Source organism: Anomaloglossus baeobatrachus, chromosome 1 (genome assembly GCF_048569485.1).
Source record: "Anomaloglossus baeobatrachus isolate aAnoBae1 chromosome 1, aAnoBae1.hap1, whole genome shotgun sequence".
NCBI lineage: Eukaryota > Metazoa > Chordata > Amphibia > Anura > Aromobatidae > Anomaloglossus > Anomaloglossus baeobatrachus.
This window is the reverse complement of record NC_134353.1, coordinates 832,219,627-832,245,462: the sequence shown is the minus strand read 5'-3', so window position 1 is coordinate 832,245,462 and position 25,836 is coordinate 832,219,627.

Here is a 25,836-nt window from a genome sequence, read left to right as displayed (position 1 = left end):
CAGGATGTCTTTCAGGGTTTTTACTCACAGTTGATGGCAGGGTGAGTGACCCGGGCGTAGCTGGGATGAACCAAGTGGGAACCAGGTGTCCTTCAGGCTGACTTGTGAGGGTGACTACTAACTCGCCTTCCTTAGCCCTTGGTGGTTTGGGGTAACCCCGACTTTGAGTCCCTATGGGGGTCACCCAGGGAAGATGCTGCAGCCTCTCTCCCCTTCGTTTGCCGTTTGCTTGTCGCCTGGACCAGGCCACTCCAGCTGCTTGCCTCCTGTGACCTATGGGCCCTAACTGTGGCTACGTGGCTGCGGCTTTTGTGGTGTTGTGGCGTGGGCTTTGAGAGCCCCACACCGGCAGGTTTAGCAAAAGAAAGCTGGATCTATCTCCGCTTCGGGATCTGCCGCCCGTTTGGGCCTGGTACTCTCTAGCAGTCTCCTTACTTCCCACTCCGTTGCTCTCTCTCTAGCTGAAGATGGATTTCGGGTAGCACTCCTAGTTGACCGTTCTCCCCCGTCGGTAGCCACTGCGCGGACGCTGTCAGACTACAGCAGCCCACGGGATCTGCTCCTCACTCGAGCTCCCTGGACTCTGCACTGCCTGGCTCACATCTGGGACCTTCACTGCTGCTCCTGTCTGAGCTCCACTTCCCTGCTCCTCACTCCTCCACACTCTGCTGCAGACTGTTTACTCCTCCTTCTCTTTTCCCTTTTGTGCCTGCCTACGCCACCTAGCAACCAGATTCTCTTACCACACCCCTTGAGAGGAGATGGAGGCTTTTGGCCCCCTCCACTATTCCAGTGAAGGTGAAGGCTTTTCCCCCTCCTGGGATCCCCAGGGGTCCTCTCATGGGTACATGTGTGAGACCTGATCACTATGCGCCTGTGTACCACACCCCGGTCAGCCTTCTGGATTACCTGTGTTGTACTGTCCCCAGCATGGGTGCAGTACTCAGTGGTGCCTGACCAGGTCAGGGGCGCCACATTCCCCCTTAGTTATCACCAGCACGTCCTCGGGCTGCAAGACAACATTTTAAAATGCATAAAACATTAAAACATGGTAAAACATTTTAAGACCACCAGCTATCATACATCACCACCCTCCACCCACAAGTCCGTTAACCCACCCAAACCCTTTCAGGAGGTAGGTCACCGGTCCTTTTGGTAACCAGATCTGGGCCATCTACTTCCCCAGACCTTTCCTCCAATCTGCCTCTCCCGTTGGCCGCGCCTTCAGCCACTTCTGGCAGGATGTAGAGGCGGCTTTCATGGGCTGGTGGTTTCAGGGTATACCTGGCCTGATGGATCCGCGCCTTCAGCCTCTTCTGGCATGATGCAGAGGCGGCCTCCACAGTTGGTGCTGACCAGGTACCCTCTTTGTGGTGGAGAGCCAGGCCCCATAAACAGGCATGCTCTCTGGTCGCAGGTGAGCCAAGGCCCTATATACGGACGGGCTCCTCCTGGTTGCAGACGAGCCAAGCCCCTAAACAGGCTGACTCTGGTGGTGGTGCCTCTGGTGTAACTATTTACACTGCGAGAGTTTGTGGCTATAGCCAGTTCATAGCCTTAAGGTTTATGGTTTTCTCACACAAGTTTATGTGGGCACATACTTAAACGTAAACGTTGCAAAACTTCAAACTTTTCAAAACTTTAACTTGCTGCATGCTTTCTTCTTGCTTTATGTGAACTTTGCTCCTGTTTCCTCCTTACCAGGGCTTGGGCCTGTAGGGCTGGGGCATCTGTTACTTCCTGTGCTTTTATCGTCTGTTTCTTGATCCTTTCTTTCCTCTTCTTCAGTGTCTCTGTCTTCATCTTCTGTTGTGACTGCAGGGCTTCTGCAAGGACTTCTAGGACATGGTGCAACATCTAGGGCATACCAGCCTCTTTCTCCCTGATGCATAGTGAACTCCACTGAGTCTCCTATCTTCAAATTTCTTCCAGGGTGTCCTCTGGGCAAATGGGCTCTCACATCCCTTCGATTGACAAAAATCCCTTCCTTCACACCAGGTGATACTATAAAGCCGTATCCTGATTTGAGGCTGAAATCTTCGACAATTCCTCGACGCAGGGGTCCTCTGATCTGGGGTTTGAACCTTCTCAGGAACCGTTTCTCTTCTAGGTCTCTGGCGGTGACTTCGTCTTTCTGCTCAGGAGATTGTGATGTTGGAGAATACTTTGTACTACCGCCTCGGCGCCGTGTCTTGCGGGCTGGAGTCTGTGAAGTGCAGCGTACAAGCTCCCAGGTGGGGCGGTTGGGCAGGTCGTCTTCAGCAGGAGGTGTCAGGTCTTCCTCGTCCCAGCGGGAATATGGCAGCATCTCCGGCTCTGGGACTAGCACTGCTGCTGGCTCCGGGGGCAACTCCTCAGCTTCTTGCCCTCCTCTCCCCCTTAGTTCTTCGCTGCACTCTGGTCGTGGCAGCGCTGGGGATGAGTGTTCCTCAGCTGGCCCAGGCGGTGGACTCTTCGGCGTGGTTGCCGCAGGGGTTGCCTTAGGGGTGTGCGGAGGGAGCATGTACTGGTCCACCATCTCCTGTGGGAACTTGGCCTCCAGGTCAGCCTTCAGCTGCCAGTATGCGGGGTCCTCACCCACCAGGGATTTCCTAGTAGGGACTTCCTTAAACTGGGGAGCGGTGTCTGCTCTGGCCCTGCAGGCCGGGATAAATGGTGATGTAGTCTTTTCTTGGCGGGCCGCGCAGGGCATCGCTGCGGCGGCCTGGTCTTGGCGGGCCGCGCCTGGCATGGCGGCGGCCTGGTCTGTGCGGGCCGAGCCTGGCGTGGCGGCGGCCTGGATCTGCGTCGCTGTTGCGGCCAGTTCTTGGCGGGCCGGACTGGGCATTGCAGCCGCGGTCTGAATTGGCGTCGCATCCTCAATGGGGGCCGTGCAGGTGGAGCTGGGCGTCGCTGCAGTGATCGGGGCTTGACGGGCCGCACCTGGCGGGGCTGCGGCCTGATTCAGCATCTCACTTGCGGCTCGGACGAGCGTCGCTGCTGCGGTGGGGTCTTGGCGGACTGGGCTCAGCAAGGTGGCAGCCTGGGTCAGCGTCACACCTGCGGCACGGATGAGTATCGCCGTGGCAGTCGGACCTTTGCGGGCCAGGCGGGGTGTCGCTGCGGCGGCCTGGATTTGGCGGGCCGCACCTAGCGTGGCTGCGGCCTCGCTCAGCGTCGCCGCGCCAGGCGCCTCTTCTGGGACCGCGGTCGTAGCAGCAGGGGTCGGAGCACTTGCGCTGGCCGGGGCAACTCTGGACTCACCCATCGGTGGCACCATCGGGATCTGAGTCGTCGCCGCTCAATCTGGCATGCGTCGCGCGGCTCCCTCCTCGTAGGTCCGAACCGCTGCAGCCATCTCCAGAAGCTCCGTGCGTCCCTCACTGAGCTGTCGCATAATCCTGGCCTCCAGCTGATCGCAGAAGATAGCAAGCTCCCGGCACCACCAGGCAGCAGAGCCTGGTTCTGGGTATCCACGTCCGGACTCCATCTCTTCTCTCTGCAGCAGCAAGCTTGTGGCTCTCTTTCCTTCCCGCCGTCTCCGGACGCTTCCGCTCTCTTCACAAGCAAGGTCAGAACTCTGCAGGGGATCTCTGGGTAGCCACACCTCTTCGTGGGCGGTAACTTCTTCCAGCGCGGGCTGCTGTTGTTTTTCAGCGTGCTTTTCATGGTGGCAATATGGCGGCGCTTCCAATTTTTCAAGCGGACCGCCCAGGCACATGGTCACCTGTCTCAACAGGTCTAGTCCTTATCCTGTTCGTGACGCCAGATGTGAAGCCCCGAGAACGCTGTGTCGGTGCATTACCTTCAGGGACTCCACTGGCTCAGTCTGGTCACAGGTAGGAAACCTTCTTTGTAGTTTGTCGTGACGCCACTCTCAGATTTGCGGTCAGTGGGGGACCGCCACTGCAGGTTAAGGGATGCCTGGGGCTGATGGTGGGTGCAGCCAGTTGTAGTAGCCTCCTGAGAGTGAGGCAAGCCCCAGGGCCCTGTGTAGATGCGTAGAACTACAAGGCGCAGAATGACTCAACACAGGCAGGATGTCTTTCAGGGTTTTTACTCACAGTTGATGGCAGGGTGAGTGACCCGGGCGTAGCTGGGATGAACCAAGTGGGAACCAGGTGTCCTTCAGGCTGACTTGTGAGGGTGACTACTAACTCGCCTTCCTTAGCCCTTGGTGGTTTGGGGTAACCCCGACTTTGAGTCCCTATGGGGGTCACCCAGGGAAGATGCTGCAGCCTCTCTCCCCTTCGTTTGCCGTTTGCTTGTCGCCTGGACCAGGCCACTCCAGCTGCTTGCCTCCTGTGACCTATGGGCCCTAACTGTGGCTACGTGGCTGCGGCTTTTGTGGTGTTGTGGCGTGGGCTTTGAGAGCCCCACACCGGCAGGTTTAGCAAAAGAAAGCTGGATCTATCTCCGCTTCGGGATCTGCCGCCCGTTTGGGCCTGGTACTCTCTAGCAGTCTCCTTACTTCCCACTCCGTTGCTCTCTCTCTAGCTGAAGATGGATTTCGGGTAGCACTCCTAGTTGACCGTTCTCCCCCGTCGGTAGCCACTGCGCGGACGCTGTCAGACTACAGCAGCCCACGGGATCTGCTCCTCACTCGAGCTCCCTGGACTCTGCACTGCCTGGCTCACATCTGGGACCTTCACTGCTGCTCCTGTCTGAGCTCCACTTCCCTGCTCCTCACTCCTCCACACTCTGCTGCAGACTGTTTACTCCTCCTTCTCTTTTCCCTTTTGTGCCTGCCTACGCCACCTAGCAACCAGATTCTCTTACCACACCCCTTGAGAGGAGATGGAGGCTTTTGGCCCCCTCCACTATTCCAGTGAAGGTGAAGGCTTTTCCCCCTCCTGGGATCCCCAGGGGTCCTCTCATGGGTACATGTGTGAGACCTGATCACTATGCGCCTGTGTACCACACCCCGGTCAGCCTTCTGGATTACCTGTGTTGTACTGTCCCCAGCATGGGTGCAGTACTCAGTGGTGCCTGACCAGGTCAGGGGCGCCACAGCAACAATTTGATTGAGTTCTTCCAACCTAACTGTCCTTAATCCTAGTCTCAAAACTAGTGAATCAATGAAGTTGGCTGCAAACCCACAGTCAAAGAAAGCAAATGCAGGTAATGTATCACCACAGACCTGGGCACCCATGCTGGGACAGTACTTCCAGGTAATACTAAAGGCTGGAATAGGGTGTGTACGCACAGACACATAGCAACCAGGATTCCCACATGTTGAGAGGGGACCCTTGGGCAGACCCAAGAAGGGGCTTGCCTCCACATCTCAGCAAGGGGTGTAGTGGAGGGGCTGGAAGCTAAGTTGCAGTGGCTGTCAGGAAAGTAGGAGGAGCAAGCTAGTCTGGGGGGTGGAGCTCGGCAGTTGCCTAGAGAGGACGCGCGCTGACACTCGAGTCAGACCCTGCACGTGGAGTAGCCGTTAGCGGGGGAGAACGGTTACCAACAAGACAGTCAGAAAGACGTTGAGGGAGTCAGTCGGTCAATTACGGGGACTCCTGGTGACTAGGCACGCATAGGGAACAGGTCCCTAGAGTAGACGTCCATTTATTTGTGTAGCCCCACAGGTGTTGTGTCAGTGAATTACCTTCAGGGACTTCGCGTGGAGGAACAGTCTGGTCACAGGTAGGGAACCTTCTTTTAGGATTTTCATGATGCCACTCTCGGTATTGCGGTCAGTGGGGACCGCCACTGCAGTGTAAGGGGACACCTGGGACTGATGTTGGGTGTAGTTAGTTGTAGTGGCCTCCCGAGAGTGAGGCAAGCCCCAGGGCCCTGTGTAGGTGTGTGGAACCACAGGTCACAGAATGACTCAGGCACAGTCCAAACAGTCTTTCAGGGTTTTTACTCACAGTAGATGGCAGGGTAAGTAACCCGGGCGTAGCTGGGATGAACCAGGCTGGAACCAGGTATCCTTCTGGCTGGCTGATGAGGGTGACTACCAACTCGCCTTCCTTAGCCCTTTGTGTTTTTGTGGAGTCCCTACGGGGGTCACCCAGGGAAGTTGCTGCTGCCTGTTCTCCCCTTGTTTTGGCCCGTTTGCTTGTAGCCTGGATCAGGTCACTCCAGCTGTTTGCCTCCTGTGAACTATGGGCCCCCTTTTTGCTACGTGGCTGCGGACTCTGTGGTGGTATGGTGTGGGTCTGGAGTACTCCCACTGGCAGGTTTGGCAGAAGAAAGGTGAATCTATCTCTGCACTGGGACCTGTTACCCCTGCGGGCCTGATACCTCCCTGGCAGTCCCCTTACTCTGCCACCCCTTTGCTCTCTCTACCCTTGGGTGGATTTCGGGCGGCACTACCAGGTGACGGATCTCACCCATCGGTAGTCACTGCGCGGACGCTGTTAGACTGTAACAGCTCCAGGGTCTGCTCCTCACGTCTGCTCTCCCTGAGCTGCACACTAAACGGGCTCACTGCTCCTCCTCTCCTGTTCTTGCCTACGCCACCTAGCAACCAGGCTCTCTACCATACCCCTTGAGTGGACATGGAGGCTACGCCCCCTCCTGGAATATCTCAGGGGTCCTCAGGGGATGGGTTCTCATCAGCAGGCCAGGGCGGTGGGCTTCTTAGTGTGGATGTTACTGTAGTCTTCTTGTGGGAATGCAGAGGGAGCAGATACTGGTTCACCATGTCCTTTGGGAAATGAGCCTCCAGATCAGCGTTAAGCCTCAGGTATTCTGGGTCCTCACCCAGTGGGGACGGGAGGTCCAATTCCTTGGGCTGGGGAGCAGCATCTGCTCTGGCCTTACAGGCCGGGGTAGATGAGCTTCTGGTCTTGTCTTGGCAGGCCGAGCCTGGCATGGCTGCGGACTGGTCTTGGCGGGCCGAGCCTAGCATGGTGGCGGCCTGGTCTTAGCGGGCCGCGCCCAGTATGGTGGCGGCCTGGGTTAGCATTGCTCCTGTAGCGCGGATAAGCGTCGCTGCTGCGGTGGGATCTTGGCGGGCAGGGCATCGCTGCGGCAGCCTGGTCTGTGCGGGCCGAACCTGGTGGGGCTGCGGCCTGGTTCAGCGTCGCTCCTGCGGTGTGGAGGGGCGTCGCTGCTGCTGTTGGACCTTGGTGGGCCGGGCCTGGCATGGTGGCGGCCTGGGCTTGGTGGGCCGCACCTGGCGTGGCTGCGGCCTGGTTCAGCGTCGCCGCGCCGGGCGTCTCTCTGGGGACTGTGGGCATAGCAGCGGGGATCGGGGCACTCGCGCAGGCAGGGGCATCAGCTGACTCACCCCTCGGTGGCTTCTCCAGTGTCTGGGCAGTCGCTGCTCCTTGGGTCGCTTGCCTCTCCGTCCACTTCTTGTGGGCCCAGGCGACTCCAGCCAACTTTCTGAGCTCTGCGCGTCCTTCCCGGATCTGCTGCATCACTCGAGCTTCTAGCCTTTCACACCACTGGTCCAGCTCCCAGTCCCACCAGGCAGCGGAGCCCAGCTCTGGATCGCTGCGTGTGAACGCCATCCTCTCTGCGTCGTCGCTGCTCTCCAGATCTTCTCTCAGCAGCAGGCTTGTGACTTCCTCTTGCAGCTTTTCCATTAGTAGCAGACTTTCGTTTTCTCCTTCTTCTTCCACCAGCCTTGTACTTCGCCTCCGGGTAAGGTCAGAGCTCTTCCCATCACACCCGAGGTCAGTACACTGCAGGGGATCTCTCTCTGTAACTAGCCACACCTCTTCGTGGGCGGTAACTTCTGTTTTCGCGCGCTGCTGTTGTTTCTTGGCGCTCTTTTCATGGTGGCAATATGGCAGCGCTTCAAACTTTTTAAGCGGACCGCCCAGGCACATGGTCACCTGTCTTAACAGGTCTAGTCCTTATCCTGTTCATGACGCCAGATGTGAAGCCCCACAGGTGTTGTGTCGGTGCATTACCTTCAGGGACTCCACGTGGAGGAACAGTCTGGTCACACGTAGGGAACCTTCTTTTAGGATTTTCGTGATGCCACTCTCGGTATTGCGGTCAGTGAGGACCGCCACTGCAGTGTAAGGGGACACCTGGGGCTGATGTTGGGTGCAGTTAGATGTAGTGGCCTCCCGAGAGTGAGGCAAGCCCCAGGGCCCTGTGTAGGTGTGTGGAACCACAGATCGCAGAATGACTCAGGCACAGTCCAAACAGTCTTTCAGGGTTTTTACTCACAGTAGATGGCAGGGTGAGTAACCCAGGCATAGCTGGGATGAACCAAGCTGGAACCAGGTATCCTTCTGGCTGGCTGATGAGGGTGACTACCAACTCACCTTCCTTAGCCCTTTGTGTTTTTGTGGTGACCCCGACTTTAAGTCCCTACGGGGGTCACCCAGGGAAGTTGCTGCTGCCTGTTCTCCCCTCGTTTCGGCCCGTTTGCTTGTAGCCTGGACCAGGTCACTCTGGCTGCTTGCCTCCTGTGAACTATGGGCCCCCTCTTTGCTATGTGGCTGCGGACCCTGTGGTGGTATGGTGTGGGTCTGGAGTACCCCCACCGGCAGGTTTGGCAGAAGAAAGGTGAATCTATCTCTGCACTGGGACCTGTTACCCCTGCGGGCCTCGTAGCTCCTTGGCAGTCCCCTTACTCTGCCACCCCTTTGCTCTCTCTACTCTTGGGTGGATTTCGGGCGGCACTACCAGGTGACCGATCTCCCCCGTCGGTAGTCACTGTGCGGACGCTGTTAGACTGTAACAGCTCCAGGGTCTGCTCCTCACGTCTGCTCTCCCTGAGCTGCACACTAAACTGGCTCACTGCTCCTCCTTTCCTGTTCTTGCCTACGCCACCTAGCAACCAGGCTCTCTACCACACCCCTTGAGTGGACATGGAGGCTACGCCCCCTCCTGGAATCTCTCAGGGGTCCTCCCAAAGGTAGATGTGTGAGACCTGATTACTATGCGCCTGTGTAGTCACACCTCGGTCAGCCTTCTGGATTACCTGTATTGTACTGCCCCCAGCATGGGTGCAGTACTCAGGGGTGCCTGAACAGGTCAGGGGCGCCACATATTGATCTGCTAAACCTGCCAGCAAGGGGAACTACAAGTCCCTAACCAACCATCTAGAGTCCGAACCTCAGCAACAACGAGGGGGCCCATAAGGGGGATCGAGCCTGGAGCCATCTCCCTTGGTCCACGCTGCCAGCAAACGGTCCAAAAAGGGGAGAAATGCAGTAGCGACTTCCCTGGATGAATCCCACGGTACTTCAAGTCAGGGGTTATCCGAAACAAGAAGTGCTAGGAAGGCAAGTTAATGGTTACCCTTAGACCGGCCTAAAGGACACCTGGTTTCACCTGGTTTAATCTCAGCATCGCCCGGGTTCCTCACAGAAGATCTGAAAGTGAGTAAAGAACAGTTGAAAGACATCTTGGACTGAGACTGAGTTATTCTAAGTTATTCTAAGACCTGTTGTTCTACACACCCGAGCCCCTGGGGCCAGTCTCACTCACGGGAGGCCACACCATCAGACTGCAGACTCCATCAGCCCCACCTGCAGTGGCGGTCACCCATATCCCTGACCACAAACTGTGAGTGGCATCACGACTCCTACATATATAAAACTGACATACCTGTTGCCAGAATTACATGAGTGAAGACCCTGTGGCGTCCCTGAGGGTGGAGGGATGCCCCTGCGGCGACCGCTACAGGTGGACTCCACAGTTAAGACTCATTTTGGAAAAGAAGCTCCTCATTTAACAGTAATTTGTCTGAGGAGTAAAAAGGTACCTGGACGTGACTCGCCCACCCCAGGGCTATGGGACACCCGGTGCCGGACCGGACTAGTCCGGTGGTAGTCAGTGGTGGCTGGGCCCGGCTCCGTGGCCCTGGTGGGTGTCAGTTGAATATGTGGCTTGAATTAAAGTTTGTGTTCGTGACGCCACCTGTGGTATGCGGCTACTAAGCCGCCGCTGCTGTGTGAGGCCTCCGGGATGATGTTATGGCAGCAATGGTAGTACTGCTCCCCACAGGTGGAGCAATGCCCGGGGCACGGTTGGTGTTTGTGGAAGTCTATGGTGCTGCGTGACTAACACGGTGCAGGGCCGACCAGCAATGAAAGAAACAGGCACAAACAGTAGTCTCTTTACCTTCTCCTCTTTTACTCGGCAGAAACTTAGTCCAGGGAGACCGTCACAGATGGTAAAGATGATCCGGCCGGCCTGGAAGTGCCTGGGGTGATCTTTGGCCAGTTGAGTATGAGGCCTACTCCTTAATCTTTCTCTGCTGTGTTAGGACACTGCACTTTGGGTTTGCAATTGCCCTCTTGCTGCTGGGACTTGTTGTTCGTCCCCTTTTCTGTGTGGTAGACTGCGCAGGCCCTCTCTGGTGCTTCTCTGCTGGAGTCTACACCGGGCCCTTGGGATGCAGCTGTACCTTCAGATTGCTTCTGGGACAGGGGGCTTACAGCTCTCCTGCCCTCCGGATTCAGCTACCAGGGATGGATTTTATGCCCTGGCAACTACAGACTCCGATGTCCGAGTCCCTGCTGTGCCTCTCTGCTCCCCTTGCTTCACTGGGCCAAGCTATCCCAGCTCTAGGCCCCAGTTTACAAGGCAGCACTACTCTGCGTCTGCACTCTTTCACTCCTGTCTCCAGACTAACCACCACTTCCTCCTTCCAGCCAGACTTAAGGAATGCTCCCTGAAGTTCCAGGTTCAGAGCTCCCCCTGCTGGCCGGAGGGAGAACTGTGTTGAGTGTTAACTTACTGGCCAATAGATCTCCCAATTACCTCCAGGCTCAGCATTAACCCTTTTGGGAGGGCAATGCTGTTGTGGCGACCAGGTCCTGGGGCGCCACACTCCCCCTTAGTTAAATTCAGTACTCCCGGACTGTAGAAACAAACATGACATGTTAGAACATTTCATCCCATTATGGGAGGCGCAAATACTTTAACGTTACAACCTTAAACATTACTATAAGAGTCCAGTGTGGCTCCCTGCCGGGTGTCCATTACACTGCTCCATGGGGGACCCGCCGCGTTCAAACCCCCAACGTAGGCTCTGGGCGTGCGTCAGAGCATTGATGACCCCACTCTATGCACGCCGGACGGGTTTTTCTTCAGGGGTGTTGAGCACACTGGTGCTAACTATGAACAATTTAGGTGTTGGCCACCCATAGTCCAGTGGCCCAATTGTCCATTTTCGCAATCAAAGAAAAAGAAAACATTTTGTACACAACATGACAGACATTTTGCATAACTATTTACATTCTAATAAGTACTCTTTCCCTTATACAGTTGACTCCCTATACCTTAGAGGGGGTTGTCCCCGAGTGCTGCGCTGGGACCTACGTAGCTCTGGTGTTTGCCCCTGACTACGTGGTGCGTCTTCTATCTCAGCACTACAGGTGGGCCTAACCCCCATAGGTAAGCGTGATGGTTGCCTTTGTGATCTAAGAGTCGCCAAGGGTATGACAGGTTCACCACTGACAGGGGGTTGATCCTCCTGTTCCACTGCTGGCGTGTCATCTCGTGCTGGGGCGGACGATTCTTTAGGTGGATCCGGAGCCTTTTCCGTTTCTGGCTCGACCAACTGCGGAAACGTCAAAACTGGTACCACTATGGCATTGTTTATTCGGGTCCAAGTTTTGGGGAACTTTCCAAGGATGGTTTGAATCATCTCCCCTTCTTTCTCTCGACTTTGGGGACTTCCTTGTACTCCTTCCATTTCTCTTTGGATTCTGCACCGTTCAGGGCACGCTTTCAGGCGGTCTCGGGAAATTGCTTGATAGGTCTTGCCTTCATCTTTGCTTATGAGGCATACCTTACTATTGTCAAAGTTGGAGGGGATAATGGTGTAGGGCTCGCTTTCCCACTGATCATCCAATTTATGCGCCTTCCGCTTCTTCTTGAGGACTTGTTCTCCAGGTGCTAAGGGAGTTGCTGGGGCTGTTTGATTGTAATGCTGTTCTTGTCTCGTTCTTGCTTGAGACAGGCTCCTCTCTACGCACTCCTGGACCTTACGGTACCGCTGCTGCCGTTCTGTATCCCAATCCTCTATTTCTTGAACCGCCTCAGGCGACACAGTCCCCATCTCAAAGTCTACAGGCAACTTGCCTGGTCTGGCTCGCATCAGGTAAGCGGGGCTGCAGTTGGTCGAATTCACTGGGATGTGGTTGTACAGGTCTACCAGATCTAGCAACTTTTCTGGCCATTGGTTCCTTTCCTCCAGCGGTAGGGTCTTCAGCATATCAATAACCACATGGTTCATTTTCTCGCACAGTCCATTGGTTTGGGGGTGGTACGGTGTGGTTCGGATTTTCTTACAACCGTACATGTTACAGAACTCTTGGAACACTTCAGCCTCGAATGCAGGACCCTGATCAGTCAGTACCCTTTCCGGATAGCCGTGAGGTCGGCAAAAGGATGCCTGGAACGCTCTAGCTGCTGTCCTGGCTGTGTGGTCCTTCACAGGCACTACTACCAGGAAACGAGAGTAATGGTCCACAATGGTGAGGGCGTACACATAGCCTGACCGGCTTGGTGTTAACTTCACGTGGTCCAGGGCCACCAACTCCAGGGGCTGCTTTGTGACAATTGGCTGCAAGGGAGACCTTTGGCTGGCATCGTCTTTCCGCCTCAGGTTACACGGGCCACAGTCTCGGCACCACTTCTCGATCATCTTTCTCATGTGCACCCAATAGAACCGATCACGGAGTAGGGCCTCCAACTTCTTCCACCCGAAGTGTCCTGCGTTATCATGATACGCTGCTAGGACCATTGGAGCATCTCTCTGCGGAACCACTATCTGCCAGACAAGTTCATTTGTTCGATAGTTGACATATCTCTTGCAGAGCTTGCCTTGGTAGGTGAACAGTCGTCCCCTCTCCTTCCACAGCTGCTGGGCTTCCTCTGGAGCGTCTGGGCCAAGATGGGTCTCAGCTTGCGCTAGCTTCTCTTTGACCAATCGCACGGCCGGGTCACCGTTCTGTGTTTCTTCCCAATTATGGTGGAGTAAGGGGTTGACCGAGACCCCGTGCTGGCTTGAGCGCTTCACTTCCACAGCATGCTCACACTGGGACACACCTTGGTGATGGAAAGCCGGTAACTCTATCTCTTCGAGTTCATCCATGTCTTCTCCAGACTCGGGCAAGTGAGGCATTCTGGACAGCGCATCAGCATTGTTATTCTTCTTGCCAGCCCGATACTTGATGGTAAAGTCAAAGTTAGACAGCCGGGCCATCCATCGCTGTTCCATCGCACCTAACTTGGCTGTTGCCAGGTGTGTCAACGGATTGTTGTCCGTGAAGATGGTGAACTTGGCCGATGCCAGATAGTGCTTGAAGCGTTCAGTCACTGCCCAAACAATAGCGAGGAACTCCAGCTTGAAGGAACTGTAGTTTTCTGGATTCCTTTCTGTGGGCCGAAGCTTCCTACTGGCGTACGCTATCACCCTCTCTCTGCCTCCCTGTACCTGGGACAGAACTGCTCCCAGTCCCACGTTGCTGGCGTCTGTATACAGTACAAACGGTTGGCTGTAGTCAGGGTAGGCCAGAATTTCTTCTCCCGTGAGAGCCCCTTTCAGCCGGACAAAGGATGTTTCCAGTTGGCTGCTCCATTCAAATGGAGGGCTCTGCTTCTTAGCCTGCTTTGGCTGGCCCACCAGGAGATCTTGAAGGGGCGCTGCTATCTTGGTGAAACCATCAATGAACCTTCGGTAGTAGCCCACCAGTCCAAGGAACTGCCGCACCTCCTTCACTGTGGTGGGTCTTGGCCAGTCCTTGATTACAGTGACTTTCTTCGGATCAGGTGCCACACCTTCTGCGCTGACCACATGACCCAGGTACTGTACCTTTGGCTTCAAGAGGTGACATTTGGACGGCTTGATCTTCAGGCCATATTTCGACAAGGATTCAAACACTTCTGCTAAGTGCTTCAGGTGGTCCTCATAAGTCTTGGAGTAGACTATTACGTCATCCAGGTACAACAGCACGGTTTCAAAGTTGTGGTGGCCCAAGCAGCACTCCATCAACCTTTGGAATGTCCCTGGGGCGTTGCAGAGCCCGAATGGCATACAATTGAACTCACAGAGGCCCATTGGTGTCGTGAATGCAGTCTTCTCCTTGTCCGCCTCTGCCACGGGAACCTGCCAATACCCACTGGTGAGATCCAAGGTGGAGAAATAGTTAGCTGACTTTAAGGCTGTTAGTGACTCCTCTATTCTGGGCAGTGGATAAGCATCTTTATGTGTAATGCGGTTAATTTGCCTGTAATCTACACACATTCTCATTGTACCATCTTTTTTCTTTACGAGCACTAGTGGAGCTGCCCAGGGGCTACAACTATCTCTGATAACCCCAGCCTCCTTCATTTCCCGTAACATTTCCTTGGCACACTGATACTGTGCGGGGGGTACAGGGCGGTATCTCTCTTTAATGGGATGATGATCACCCGTGGGGATTTGATGTTTAACCCCTTTCACCTGCCCAAAATCTAGGGGGTGTTTGCTGAAGACCCGCTCGTACTCCTGTACCACCCGGTAAACCCCATGCTTTTGGTGCGAGGGGGTGGAGTCGGTGCCTACATGTAATTTTTGGCACCAGTCTTCCGGCTGCCCCTTGGAGCCATTGTCTTCCGCCTGGTCGGACGGGATCAAGGGTTCCACTGCTTTAATGGTATTGTTACTGACAGTGTACAGTTTTGCTACAGTGGCGTACCGGGGCAATTTGGCCTCCTCCTCCCCACAATTCAGGACACGGACGGGCACTCTCCCCTTGCGGACGTCCGCTACCCCTCTGGCTATCAGGACTCCAGGCCTACTGTCTGAATACACTGGTTCTACCAAGGCATGGTAATCCTGACCCTTGAGGCCTATTGCTGCCCGACACCATATCAACATTTCACTTCTTGGGGGTATTACAATGGGGAGGGGGTCACTTACCCTCACACTGCCAATTTCTCCTCCGGCTAGCTCTACTTGCTGCCTCCTCATCAGGGCTCTGATCTCCCTCTGTAGGACACGCTGCTGCCCGGAGCTGGCAGTTTCAGACGCCTGTTGCAACAAAATTATCACTTCGGCAATACAATTTTCTATCACATTTGTACCAAGGGTTAGCAGTGGGTCAGATTCTTTGCGATCTATATCTACAATTATCATCCCCTGACATGGCAATTCCACCCGCCCCACTTTAATGGTTACTTCTTTGTACCCAATTTGAGGTAAGGGCTGACCATTACTGGCCACAATCGTTAAATCATCATCTGGGCCATGGTCAATGTCTGAATCAGCCCAATATCTTTTGTACAGTTTGTGGGGGATGGTTGTTACCTGGGACCCCGTATCCAGGAGGGCATTCAAAGGGATCCCATCCAGCACAATGGGAAGGACCGGGCGTCCTCCCACATACTTGCTGCGGCTGGGGTTTGAGCCGGGCTTCCTCACACCTGGGGGTTGGCTCCTGGCCCCAGGCTCGGCCCGTTTAAAGGACAGCGTCGTGCAATGTGGCCCGCCTGGTTGCAGTGGCGGCAGATCGGTTGTCCTGTTGAATCATACCGGTCTGTGTCTCTGCCTCGGGTCGGCGGAATCCTCCTCTGTCGCATCCATGGGACGTCTTCTGGGCTGGAGGCCAACTCGATTTTTGCAGGCGAGGGGGTCATTTGTAGAGACTGCACGGTCTTGGCAAGGGCAGCCACAGTCTTGGTCAGCTCCTGGAACTGCTGTCTGAGCTCTGCAGTGGGATCCTTATCCAGGGACTGCGCCTCAGCCCCTGCAGTGGCTCGTGTTGCAGGCACCACCCCGGGGTACGTGATAGCAAGAGGCCGGAGGGGTACTGGGTCATTCGGTGTAGATTCTCTCAGTACCCTGATGGCCTGGTCCTTAAACTTGGCAAAGTCCAGAGCAGGGTTCTGCAGGACCAGGATACGCAGCTGGGTCCTGTGGGCATCTGACAGGAGCCCCTCTATGAACTGCTCAGTTAGGAGTTTGTCTTCTTCACGTACACTCTCTGGGTCCACCTGTTTAACTGCTTTCAGGGCCTCCTGCAAGTTTAAGGCATAGTCCCTTATGCTGTCCGTGGCCCGTTGCTTGCACCCAAAGAATCTCATCTTTATCTCTGCTGCGGTGCGGGTGTCAAAAGTACTCTTTAGCTTGGCCAGTATCTGGGCTGCTGTCCCTTTATCTGTATCAGGCCAGGACTTCGCTTCACGCTGGGCTGCGCCGGCTAGCTGTCCCATTACTATGCCCACCTTCTGGCTCTCAGTCAGAGGATACACCCGGAACAAGCTGTGCAGGCTTTCTCTGAAGTCACTCAAGGTATGGGACTCCCCGGAGTACTGCGGCAGCCATTCTGCTCCTGGTATGTACGGCATGGTGATCGGCATTACCGGCGCTACAGTGGGGGCTGGGGCGACGGCGACTGGGACTACTTCGGCCGGTGCTGCGGCGCCCTGGGCGATGGCAGCCACCTGCTCTCCCTCGGAGTCGGACATCTTCCTCCCCCTTAGTGAACCTTACCAGGCTCCGTTCACTTTTCAAATTTTCTTCCGGGTCGCGCGGGGTTAACAGCGCTCTGCTCTGATGGCGCGCTCCCTTCGCGCTCTTTGTAAGGCACGCCCCCCTTCTTCCTGCGCTCGGCGCGGCTAATGGCGGCGGCAATTTACAACCAGTACACAGTCTTTTACACAGTTCTTCAGGCGCACAGTACCCGGTGTGACCGGGCACGAAATCCTGTTCGTGACGCCAAAGTTGACTCGCCCACCCCAGGGCTATGGGACACCCGGTGCCGGACCGGACTAGTCCGGTGGTAGTCAGTGGTGGCTGGGCCCGGCTCCGTGGCCCTGGTGGGTGTCAGTTGAATATGTGGCTTGAATTAAAGTTTGTGTTCGTGACGCCACCTGTGGTATGCGGCTACTAAGCCGCCGCTGCTGTGTGAGGCCTCCGGGATGATGTTATGGCAGCAATGGTAGTACTGCTCCCCACAGGTGGAGCAATGCCCGGGGCACGGTTGGTGTTTGTGGAAGTCTATGGTGCTGCGTGACTAACACGGTGCAGGGCCGACCAGCAATGAAAGAAACAGGCACAAACAGTAGTCTCTTTACCTTCTCCTCTTTTACTCGGCAGAAACTTAGTCCAGGGAGACCGTCACAGATGGTAAAGATGATCCGGCCGGCCTGGAAGTGCCTGGGGTGATCTTTGGCCAGTTGAGTATGAGGCCTACTCCTTAATCTTTCTCTGCTGTGTTAGGACACTGCACTTTGGGTTTGCAATTGCCCTCTTGCTGCTGGGACTTGTTGTTCGTCCCCTTTTCTGTGTGGTAGACTGCGCAGGCCCTCTCTGGTGCTTCTCTGCTGGAGTCTACACCGGGCCCTTGGGATGCAGCTGTACCTTCAGATTGCTTCTGGGACAGGGGGCTTACAGCTCTCCTGCCCTCCGGATTCAGCTACCAGGGATGGATTTTATGCCCTGGCAACTACAGACTCCGATGTCCGAGTCCCTGCTGTGCCTCTCTGCTCCCCTTGCTTCACTGGGCCAAGCTATCCCAGCTCTAGGCCCCAGTTTACAAGGCAGCACTACTCTGCGTCTGCACTCTTTCACTCCTGTCTCCAGACTAACCACCACTTCCTCCTTCCAGCCAGACTTAAGGAATGCTCCCTGAAGTTCCAGGTTCAGAGCTCCCCCTGCTGGCCGGAGGGAGAACTGTGTTGAGTGTTAACTTACTGGCCAATAGATCTCCCAATTACCTCCAGGCTCAGCATTAACCCTTTTGGGAGGGCAATGCTGTTGTGGCGACCAGGTCCTGGGGCGCCACAGACGTCTGGGTGATCTCCTCAATAATTAACCAAACTTAGGCAATTTCCGACAACTTGCTTACTTGAGGGCATAATGAGCAGTCCATGAAGAAATGTTCAACATGACCACAATAGATGCAGAATCCGAGATTGTGTTGTCATCTCTTCTCAACGGTTCTTGAGCTGGCAGCTGCCACCTTCATAGGTTCCGTCTCAGGTGAAAGGATTGATCCAGAAAAAATGACTGAGACACCCCATTCATTGCATTTTTCCTGAATTACACGATCCATACAAATAGCCTGAGTTATAGCCTGGCCCAAGGAACAAGTTGCAGTATGCAGAGCTAGAGAAGACTTGAGTATTTAAGAGGCCTCTGTAGAACTGGCACCTGAGAGCTGCATCATTCCACAACACTTCATAGTACCATTACTGAAACTTCAAACTATAGTCCTCAGTGGTGCAGCTCCATTGTGTCACATTCAAAATCTTTGTCTCTGTCACCTGGACCCTGTCAGGTTCATCATAGACCATCCCTAATGCATCAAAACAGGTGTCAACAGAAAATCATTCTGGGACTAGTGGAAACAAAGAAATTTCCTAAGTCTGAGGACCAGCTCGCAGTAAAGACATGGTTGCTCACACCTGCTGGGACTCATATCCTGATGACCAGGGCCACAGAGTGAAAATAGCCTACATCTGTCCCTGAACACCCTAAACTGTTCTTTCCCCCATGAAAAAATTGTAAGAAAGGGCCATGACTGGTTCAGAAGAGTACAACTGCACATTGCTGGGGGGTAAAGTATCAGAACAAAGGGCCAAGGACTGACTGCTCAGCTAAAAAGCTGTGCAATTACAGGAAACAGGGAATACCTGCAAAAACCCAGTGCCTGCCAGAATGAGTTTGAAAGACTTAGCTGTCACTCTAAACACTGACAGCTCATCATGCCCCAGCTCCGAGTTGGATAGCTGAGCTGTCACTCATCCGACTGACATCCCTGGACACCCTGCACAACGAGCGGAGGCATCAAGACAGACAGCATGACTGGTATTGGTGTTGACACCAGGGACTCAGCGTGACTTCCACTACTCCTCCAGCTGTACCCGATCGCAGGTCATTCAGGGAATATATCAATTTATTTTCAGATCATTTTCATGCTAGCACTGCACAGTATAATGGTTGACAAATGATATTTAATTTGTTTGTGGAAAACTTTGTAACAGATATGACAGGGTTACATCAGAAGAAAGATTAGAGAGATGATTTTTCAGAAAATTAAAAAAAAAAATAGAGAGAAAAATCTACAGTAGTAAAAATCTTTGGTGGTTTTCTAACTTGTGATGTTTCAGCCCTGCAGGTAAGGCTACAAAATATCACTAATCATTAAAACTCCCTCCTAACGGCCTGATGTACATTACTGCTGAAAGTATTGATGTCCTTTGATGGTTAACCTTTATTCAGCATGTCTGCTACATATGTTCTAGAAAAGACGCAGGGGTTTGTTGATGCTCACTGTTTCAAACTTCATGCCCACAGTTGTGTTTCCATGCAAGCTCTTAGAAAGCAAAAAGGTTTCCTCTGCAGGCAACAAGAAGGCAATTAGTGCAAATTAGTACATGTCAATTTATCACTCTGCAGCCAAGAGAATTTCTACTGAGTAAGCCGAAATCCCAGCTTTTGAAGTCAATGTGGCAAATATATATATATATATATATATATATATATATAAATATATATATATATATATATATATATATATATTTTTATTTCTATATATTTATATACTGTACATATTATACTTATATATATATATATATATATATATATATATATAAGTATAATATGTACAGTATATAAATATATAGAAATAAAAATATATATATATATATATATATATATATATATATATATATATAAATATATATATAGTACAGACCAAAAGTTTGGGCACACCTCATTCACATTCAAAGAGTTTTCTTTATTTTTATTACCCTGAAAATTGTAGATTCACATTGAAGGCATCAGAACTATGAATTAAGATATGTGGAATGAACTACTTAACAAAAAAGTGTGAAACAACTGAAAATATGTCTTATATTCTAGGTTCTTCAAAGTAGCCACCTCTTGCTTTGATTACTGCTTTGCACACTCTTGGCATTCTCTTGATGAGCTTCAAGAGGTAGTCACTGGAAACACTGAAAATGGTTTTCATTTCACAGGTGTGCCCTGGCAGGTTTAATAAGTGGGATTTCTTCCCTTATAAATGGGGTTGGGACCATCAGTTGTGTTGTGCAGAAGTCTGGTGGATACACAGCTGATAGTCCTACTGAATAGACTGTTAGAATTTGTATTATGACAAGAAAAAAAGCAGCTGAGTAAAGAAAAACGAGTGGCCATCATTACTTTAAGAAATGAAGGTCAGTCAGTCCGAAAAATTGGGAAAACTTTGCAAGTGTCCCCAAGTGCAGTGGCAAAAAACATCAAACGCTACAAAGAAACTGGATCACACGAGGACTGCCCCAGGAAAGGAAGACCAAGAGTCACCTCTGCTGCGGAGGATAAGTTTATCCGAGTCACCAGCCTCAGAAATCGCAGGTTAACAACAGCTCAGATTAGAGACCAGGTCAATGCCACACAGAGTTCTAGCAGCAGACACATCTCTAGAACAACTGTAAAGAGGAGACTTTGTACAGCAGGCCTTCATTGTAAAATAGCTGCTAGAAAACCACTGCTTAGGACAGGCAACAAGCAGAAGAGACTTGTTTGGGCTAAAGAACACAAGGAATGGACATTAGACCAGTGGAAATCTATGCTTTGGTCTGATGAGTCCAAGTTTGAGATCTTTAGATCCAATAACCGTGTCTTTGTGCGACGCAGAGAAGGTGAACGGATGGACTCTACATGCCTGGTTCCTACTGTGAAGTATGGAGGAGGAAGTGTGATGGTGTGGGAGTGCTTTGCTGGTGACGCTGTTGGGGATTAATTCAAAATCGAAGGCATACTGAACCAGCATGGCTACCACAGCATCTTGCAGCGGCATGCTATTCCATCCGGTTTGCGTTTAGTTGGACCATCATTTATTTTTCAACAGGACAATGACCCCAAACACACCTCCAGGCTGTGTAAGGGCTATTTGACTAAGAAGGAGAGTGATGGGGTGCTATGCCAGATAACCTGGCCTCCACAGTCATCAGACCTGAACCCAATCGAGATGGTTTGGGGTGAGCTGGACCGCAGAGTGAAGACAAAAGGGCCACCAAGTGCTAAGCATCTCTGGCAACTCCTTTAAAATTGTTGGAAGACCATTTCCGGTGACTACCTCTTGAAGCTCATCAAGAGAATGCCAAGAGTGTGCAAAGCAGTAATCAAAGCAAAAGGTGGCTACTTTGAAGAACCTAGAATATAAGACATATTTTCAGTTGTTTCACACTTTTTTGTTAAGCATTTCATTCCACATGTGTTAATTCATAGTTTTGATGCCTTCAGTGTGAATCACAATTTTCAGTCACGAATGAGAAGGTATGTCCAAACTTTTGGTCTGTACTATATATATATATATGTATATATATATATATATATATATATATATATATATATACTCCTCAACATTGAAATGTGACACCGGAAATGAAAAAACGAAAAGGTTGAGATTTATGGAGATTCCGGGATGGATAGAAGTGTTAATGATATGGAAATTATGAAAAAATGGAAACAAAAATTTCAAAATACTTTAATTACTTCAGTATCGAAAATGGGAGTGACTCACAGAAATCTCCACACTTACACATTTTGTCATGCAATCATTGAGGTTATTAAAGGTGTTCTTTACTTGGACAAGCCCTTCTCAATCAGCATGTTTGCCCCCAGATAATAGTAACACTTATTCACCTGCGGTTCCGGCACCTCTGACGGGGTTTATTGCCGGCAGACTCCAGTTAGGGGCACTGTGCAATATTTTTTAATTTTTTACTTATTATCCTGTCTTCTACCAGACTTCGTATGAAATCCTCTATTTTTTTTGCTGGGTGTTTGGCATTCTCAGGTTGCTAAAGTCTGATAGGATGCAAGTTAGAAAGGAAGGGTGGGACAAAAGGTGAGCATTGTGATGACTGGTCCAGCAGCAGCTTCTGTCTGCAGCTCTACCAATCAGAAAGCAGAGTGCACATATTGAAGGCAGCGCTGGGGAAGAAGCTCCACAGCCTTCAGTCAGCCCCTGCCTGCTGCAGAATGACACAGCCATGTATGGAGCTCAGGAGCTGCGCTCACACTGGTTACTGCTTCTGCTGTGTGAAGGGTCAGGCCAGGAAAGTCCCTGGAGAGGGTGTCAAAGAAGAGACCATCAAATACACAGATATAGGCATTAAAGCATGGGGTGAGAGGACAGCAGCCCTTTTCTGGATGCTGCATATCTGCTGCTAGCTGTATCATATCCACTGTCCCCTTTTACTGCAATCCAGCATACGCCCGACATCATTCAGGACTACAAGTTCCAGCATGCACCTGGCGTTATTTGATTCCTGTGTCTGGATCTGGAGAGAGGCAGAAATGTGCAGATCCATCTCCAGGAACATCAGCCACTCTGGTCTGCAATGGTAAATACTTATAGTCAATAGTGGCCAATCATAGAATGTGTCAACTAGCTATAGAGACCAGCCATAGACCATGGCTACTAGCTACATTGGCCAGCCATAGTCCATGGAAACTAGGTATATTGACCAGCCAAAGATTAGTAACTATTATAGTGACCAGCCATAGACCATGTTGACTACCTATAGTGACCAGCCATAGATCCTGGTGACTATAGTGACCAGCCACAGACCAGTGCAACTACCTATAGTGACCAGCCATAGATTGTTAGAACTAGCTATAGTGACTAGTCATACACTGTAGCAACTAGTCATAGTCACAAGCCATTGCCTATGGCAACTAGAAATAATGACCAGCCATAGATCATGGCCACTAACTACAGTGACCAGCTGTAGTCCATGGAAACTAGCTAGAGTGACCAGCCAAAGATTAGCAACTACTATAGTGACCAGCCATAGGCCGTGGTGACTACCTATAGTGAGCAGCCATAGACTGTGGCAACTAGCTATAGTGACTAGCCATAGACCATAGCAACTAGCTACAGTTACCAGCCATGCACAGTGACAACTAGCTATAATGACCACCCAAAGATCATGGCAACTAGCTATAAAGACCAACCATAGACTTTAGCAACTAGCTATAGTGACCAGCCAAAGACCGTGGCAACTATTATAGTGACCAGCCATAGACTGTGGCAACAACAATTGTGACCAGCTATAAATAGTGGTGACCACCTATAGTGACTATCCCTAGACCGTGGCCACTACCTGTAGTGACCAGCTGAGTCTTAAATGCAAAGTCTCCCTAGGGTATCTAACATCTTATCATGCAGACATTTCAATAAGTTTATTTGTAATCAGCTAGGTGATAACAACCAATATGGTGGTTATCAGCTCGAGAAGTGGTGATTTACATACTATTATTCCTTAACAAAGCTGATTTGCCATTCAGGCTTGATTGAAAGCTGGCTCCTGCAGCCATATTAAAGGGGTGGTGTGAAACAAATATTGATTTTAATACTAGATGTCTATTTATTGTAATAATTTAATCTCTTTTCTAATACACCTTTATTAAATAGTCCCTAAAGTACCCTCTCTACTCTAACAGCTTTATTTATTTATTTATTCTTTAAATTCTCATTTGATGACATTTCATTTGTGAACCCCTGTGTATGCTGAGATACTCAAACAGGATGCAATTAAGGGGGCAGCGGCTACAATCACCCCACCCTGAAATGAAGCGTCATCAGTGACGTCTGTATCTGGGGCTGGGTTCTTAATTCCAGTGCTTGCTTAGTATGAGCTGTCCTATCACTGTGCAATATTCTATTCAATGACTGTGCACTCCCCCACCTGCTCTAATGATGATTGATGACCCAGCAAGAGAGTGCATTGTCAGTGCACATGGTCAAGAGAGAACGGAAGGAGTAGGGACTAGCCCAGCCCTTGAATTGGACATCACTGATGACGCTTTATTTCAGGGAGGGTAACAGCAGTAACTGCAGCCTCGGTCCCTGATGACATTTTGTTTCACTATCCCAGCATGCACTGGGGATTGTCAAACAAAGTGTAATCAATACAGACGTTGGTAAAAAAATAAATAAATAAAGCAGTCAGAGTAGAGAATGATTGGTAGGAACGTCTTAATGAAGGTGTATTAGAAAGAGATGAGATTATTATAAAAAATAGAAATTTAGGATTACATTTCTTCAGGAGCATTATAACCATTTTCTTATTTTTAAGGGCTCCGTGTTGGGATGTGCTGCAGAAGACTAGAGAAGATGGAAGCCTGCAGAGGCCAGCTGAGGATGTAAAAATTTATCATATACTGTGATAAATCCCAAGCACTCAGTCAGATACAAAGATAATGGAAAAAGTTTTTATTTGTGGATTGTAAGCAAAAAGAAAAAATGCCACTACCAATAGAGCAAAGCCAAGCCAACGTGTCGGCCTGTGTTAGGCCTTTATCAAGGTCTTGCGTTTTATGAGAGACCATTGAATATGGACGAGTTAGACGTCCGCGGATTCTACCATGGGTAGGGCGTTTTTACTTTTCAGGCGTAGTTCGCCAGAGTCAGGGAGAAGCAAGAGGCTAGTGCAGAGGTAGAAGAGGTGCCTTTAGGGCATATGGAATGGGGACAGGGTCCCAGAGGAGCAGGCAGGAGGCATGCCATATGCCCTAAATGCACCTCCTCTACCTCTGCACTAGCCTCTTGCTTCTCCCTGACTCTGGCGAACTATGCCTGAAAAGTAAAAACGCCCTACCCATGGTAGAATCCGCGGACGTCTAACTCGTCCATATTCAATGGTCTCTCATAAAACGCAAGACCTTGACAAAGGCCTAACACAGGCCGAAACGTTGGCTTGGCTTTGCTCTATTGGTAGTGGCATTTTTTCTTTTTGCTTACAATCCACAAATAAAAACTTTTTGCATTATCTTTGTATCTGACTGAGTGCTTGGGATTTATCACAGTATCTGTAGATTTTTTTCCTTTAAAGCACCTCCCCCATATAACAGTTGAGCCCAGCTTTACTCTTACTATGTAAAAATGTATCATGGCATCTGGACAAGATGAAGAAAAGAAAGAGCATGACTATATTCAGATACTGAATCATCTTTAAGACGCCAGGATGTAAATTATTATTTGTGATATTGACTAATTCTCATCAGTATTGTGGTGATTCCTGTGAGGTTGTCAGTCTAATAATGACTGATAACTACAACTTCCAATATCTCCTTACCATTGTTAAGGGCATACTATGAGCTGTAGGTTTATGTGGTACCAGTGTATATGGGTCTGATCTGACATTACAATTGATGTACCATGTACTGATGAGGGTTTTGATGCTATGGTATTCTACTGATGGGGGTTATATGTATGTATTTCTGTACTGCTGGTGGTTCTGATGATTCTGTACCAAAGTATACAAATAGCATACTTGCACTCACATGACCATCCAGTCTCACCACTGACAAGGCAGTATTCTAAAAGCGTGCAATGCATGTGCTGTTAGAATCCAGAAGCCTGCAGTCACCTAGAGTGCCTGCAGACTCTCATCTCAAACCTGGACAACCCATTTAATTATAAAATGAAGCACTGTAGCATACTAATCCTAACAGCATGTAATATACTCACTGTCAGGATTTAGCTCTGCTTGCTGGTTCCAGCAGGCATTATATGGCCACTCCACTCATTTACAATATTCATAATTTTCAAACTTACGATCATCTAACACTTAGCTTTGCTTCCTGCTTCTCTCAGTTTTTCATTGAGCATTGGGACAATTATGAGGGGAGAAACAATTATGAGAGACAAACTTTTCTATTCCTAAAATGGGAGGAGTTTGCTTTTTTTGTTGCAATAAGGGACACTTTGTCAGTTCCTGACCTTCAGTGCCCAAAGATAAACGGCTTTTAGACTCAGGTGGGTTGGGGGATTCCAACCACCATGGTATCTCACTGTTAAATACCCACTAGGGTTAAGGTTGGAGGCATAGATGTCCCTATTATGGTCTTTCAGGATACTTGTTCTGTGGAAAACATAAATGATGTACAGTTTGCTTATTTTTCTGGGTTAGAGGTGAAAGAGTTATCTAATC